Here is a 3,880-nt window from a genome sequence, read left to right on the forward strand (position 1 = left end):
CCTGCTCAGACCCCAGGTGAGCAACCCCCTCATCATGCCATGTCCCCACGAGCTGATCTGCAGGGAGACGCCCCCCTTCCCCGTGGTGGGCTCACAGTGGGGCCCCCCTTTAGTCCCCCTCCCTCGTGGTGGACTCAGAGTGGGACTCTCATCTAGTCCCATCTTCTCAGCTTCAGGAGATCCTTGAAACGAGGAGGACTCTGAAGGCTCTTGGTGTCCTCACCATGTGCACGCACACTCCCAGGCACACACACACATGCCTGTCTGCATGTTCACACACACGGGCGAGCAGCCCTGCTGTCTTCACCTCCAGGGCACAGCAGTAGCCACCCATGTGTCATGGGACATTCAGAAATTCAGGCTGGAGGATTCTTAGAGCTCCAGGAAGGGCGGGCTTGCCAACTCTGGGTGGTTCTGTGCTCCCTGCGGGTTGTGGGGCCTGGGCTTGTGAGCGTGCAGGGGGTCCAGGCCCCGCTGCAGCCCACAGGGGTCTGTGCCCACCCAGGGGTCCAGCAGACAGCTGCAAGGAGCACTCTGGCCCCCAGGAGTCGGCGTCTGGGATGGGGTCGCTGTCTTGCCAGGACACGGCCCAAGGGGTCCCCTCCTGGGACCTGGTGGGTACGCCGGCCTCGTCCACACAGATGCAGAGCCTCTGAGGTTCGCCTTTGTCTGGACACCACCACAGGGCTCTAGGGCATGTCTGCGGGCGTCTCTGGAATGTGGGCCATCTTGCTGGGCTCTGATTAAGGTCAGCTGCCTGGGTTCACTGTGGGGCTGGGAGGGGGTCACAGCCAAGCGCGTCAGGGCCGTGGCACAGGGTTTCTTGCCCTCAGATCCCAGAATAGAGGCAGTGAGCGTCTTCCTGCCCAGGTCACCGGCGGCAGTAGACAGCAGGGAGCCAGGTGGCTGGGGTGGGCACCCTTCCCCTGCTCATCCCCGAGGGGTTATTTTAAAGGTGCCCCAGGAAAGCAAAGGGGAACTTGGGCGAGACCCCTAGACCGGTTCCTGATCTATGCCCAGACTCTGGTGTGAGCAGGGCAGTCACTGTGAAACACCAAGGGGCCCCAAGTCCATTTGGAACGGGGCTAGTGCTCCAGGAGCAGGAGGCTGGTCTGGGACCAGGCTTCTGAGAGTAAGCGGTGCCCACATGTGTGTGCGGCGAGTGTGTGAGTGTGTGCTGTGCAGGGGCAGGGACGGTGGGCACCACCTCAGGAGCCCTTGTGTCCAGCGGGCCAGCACGTGGACACGTAGACCTCGCCCTGCCCCGCCCTGCCAGCCATATGGTGGCTGCTGGTTCTGGACTCTGGGCTCTTGTCGGTGAGGTCGAGGCCCACCGAAGGTTCTGAGAAGTGGTGGGTGGCACCGAGGGGCTGAGAGCTTCTCCGATCGGCCTCCTGCCCCACCCAGCGACCTCAGCTGCAGCCGGAGGGGCGCTGCTGACAGCCGTCTGCCTCTGGCTTTCCCGCCTGGCGAGTAGAACGGCTCCCCCGGGGCGCCTCTGAGGCGGTCATCCTCAGGGACGGGGGCGGTTTCATGGCACACCGCGATAGGAATGCTTTACTAGGAATCAATCCGCTTTGTTGGATAAAACTGCCCTAAATTGGGCCGTATGTACTTTCACTTGTGAAAAGCTGACACTGTCCTTTTGCAGCTTCTAGAATAAGGAAACGCCCCCACCCCCATGAGGAGTCTAGAATAAGGACAGCCCCAAGGAAGGGATCTAGACCAGGGACCCTCCCCGGCCGGCAGGTGACACGGAGTCCAGAACAAGAACTCCAGGTGGCAAACGGCCGGGTCCGAGCCCACGCAGCGCTCCGGGCCGCTCCCCTGCAGCCGGCGCTTCCCGCCCACTGTCCCAGGCCGGTCTGGGGCCCTGGGCTTAGAGGGCAAGGTGAGTAGATCGAGAGCGGGGAGGGGGCCTCTTCTCCTAAGCCCCCCGGAGGGCTTCTGGCTGGCGGTCCCTCTTGCTGGCCTCACGGGGCCTGTGTCCTGATGGGTGTCATGGCCTGGGGCCGCAGCCAGAACCTGTCCGCTGGGGGCCTGGTCATCCTGCTGGGGTTCCCGGGGCCTGCACGTGGGGCTCTCCCTGCTCACCTACGTGCGCACAGGGCCGGGAGCCTGGTCGTCCTCTCGCTGGGCGGGGCACACCGGCGCCTGCAGGTGCCCATGTGCCTTCCCCCTGCAACCTCTCCTTCCGGGAGATGTGGTTCACCACGGCTTCGCGCCCAAGACGCTGGCCGTCTTCAGCTCGCGCAGCGGAGCCATCTCCTCCTCGGGCTGCGCTGTGCAGGTGCACTTCGTCTTCTCTCGGCTGCACCGAGGACTTCCTGCTGGCCGCATGGCCTATGACCGCTCCCTAGCCGTCTGCCTGCCGCTGCGCTGTGGCAGCTTTGTGATGCCCGGGCTCTCTGGCCGCCTGGCCCTGGGCTCCTGGCCCTGCGGCTTCTCGGCCATCATCGTGCCCGCGGCCCTCATCGGCCGCCTCTCCTTCTGTGGCTCGTGGGTCATCAACCACTTCTGAGACATTGCGCCATGGATCGTGCGGCTTCTGCGTCATCCTGGGCTCCTGCGTCACCACGCTGGGCGTCCTCACGCTGGTCTGTACGTCACCACGCTGGGCGTCCTCACGCTGGTCTGTACGTCACCACGCTGGGCGTCCTCACGCTGGTCTCCTACGCCCACATCGGGGTCGCCCTCGTCTGGACGCCCTCGGTGCCGGGCCGGCGCCGGGCCGCCTGCGCCTGCGCCTCCCGCCTCGCGGTGGTCCTCGTCCGGTGTGGCCCAGCGGTCTTCCTGCACGTGAGGACCTTGGCGGAGAGCTCGCTGGACCTGACCAAGGCTGTCACCGCGCTCCACGCCATCGGCACCCCGGCGCTGAACCCCTTCATCTGCACCTCGAGGAACGAGGATGTGGAGGAGGCTCTGCGGGAGGGGGTGCGGGAGGGGGTGCGGGAGGGGGTGCGGGGACCTGAGGCCCTGGGGCCTCTCTGCCCTGGAAATGGCTTCCGATCTCACCGCGTGCGGGGCCCTTGGGCAGGCCAGGGAGGCCGCGCCCGCCCCGGCCGCAGCAGCACCTCTGGGGCTTGAGCCCCTGCTTGGTCTGGGCCTTGGGGCTGACGGCCCTTGTCAGGAAGGAGCGGGCCGCCTCACACTTTGGATTTCTCTCTGCTGCCGGTGCCGGCACCCGGTGAGCTGTCCCTCAGTGGAGGCTGGGGAGGTGGTCCAGGAAGGGGAGAACCCAGAGAAACAGGGCGTAAGTCTCCGCGGAAGCCTGGCAGCCTGTGGCGGCTGTCGGGGCCAGCGTGCGGCGCGCCTCACTTTGTTGAGCTTCAGAGCGCACCACCAGGTCTCACACCCTCCTGGGGGCCGGGTGGTGGGACCTGCGGGCCTCGGACGGAGGGGGCTTGGTGAGGTCTCTGAGTGGATAAGCCACACAGGGTCCTCGGGGGCGCAGAGGCTCAGTGAGGGGCCTGGTCTGGCCCTGCAGCTCATCAGGATGTATCTTGGGAGCATGCGTGGAATTAAAGCCGGCTCAGTACTCTAGCCTCGAAAATCCCATGGACGGAGGAGCCTGGTGGGCTGCAGTCCGTGGGGTCGCGAAGAGTCCTACATGACTGAGCAACTTCACTTTCACTTTTCTCTTTCACGCATTGGAGAAGGAAATGGTAACCCACCCCAGAGTTCTTGCCCAGAGAATCCCAGGGACGGGGGAGCCTGGTGGGCTGCCGTCTGTAGGGTGGCACAGAGTCGGACACGACTGAAGCGACTTGGCAGCAGTAGCAGCTGAAGCTGGGAGTCTGGATGCAACTGTCTGTCAGTGTGACTTAGGCAGGTCGTGTGGCCGCTCTGAACCTCTGTGTCTTCACCGCTGTGTGGGGAT

The 3,880-nt window shown here is 64.9% G+C and overlaps 1 pseudogene; it reads left to right on the forward strand.

Annotated features, from left to right (window-relative positions):
* The first annotated feature begins 2,001 nt into the window (after nt 1-2,001).
* On the forward strand, nt 2,002-3,087 carry LOC138070248 (olfactory receptor 287-like; annotated as a pseudogene).
* The last annotated feature ends 793 nt before the right edge of the window (nt 3,088-3,880 follow it).

Source organism: Capricornis sumatraensis, chromosome 23, assembly GCF_032405125.1.
Source record: "Capricornis sumatraensis isolate serow.1 chromosome 23, serow.2, whole genome shotgun sequence".
Lineage (NCBI taxonomy): Eukaryota > Metazoa > Chordata > Mammalia > Artiodactyla > Bovidae > Capricornis > Capricornis sumatraensis.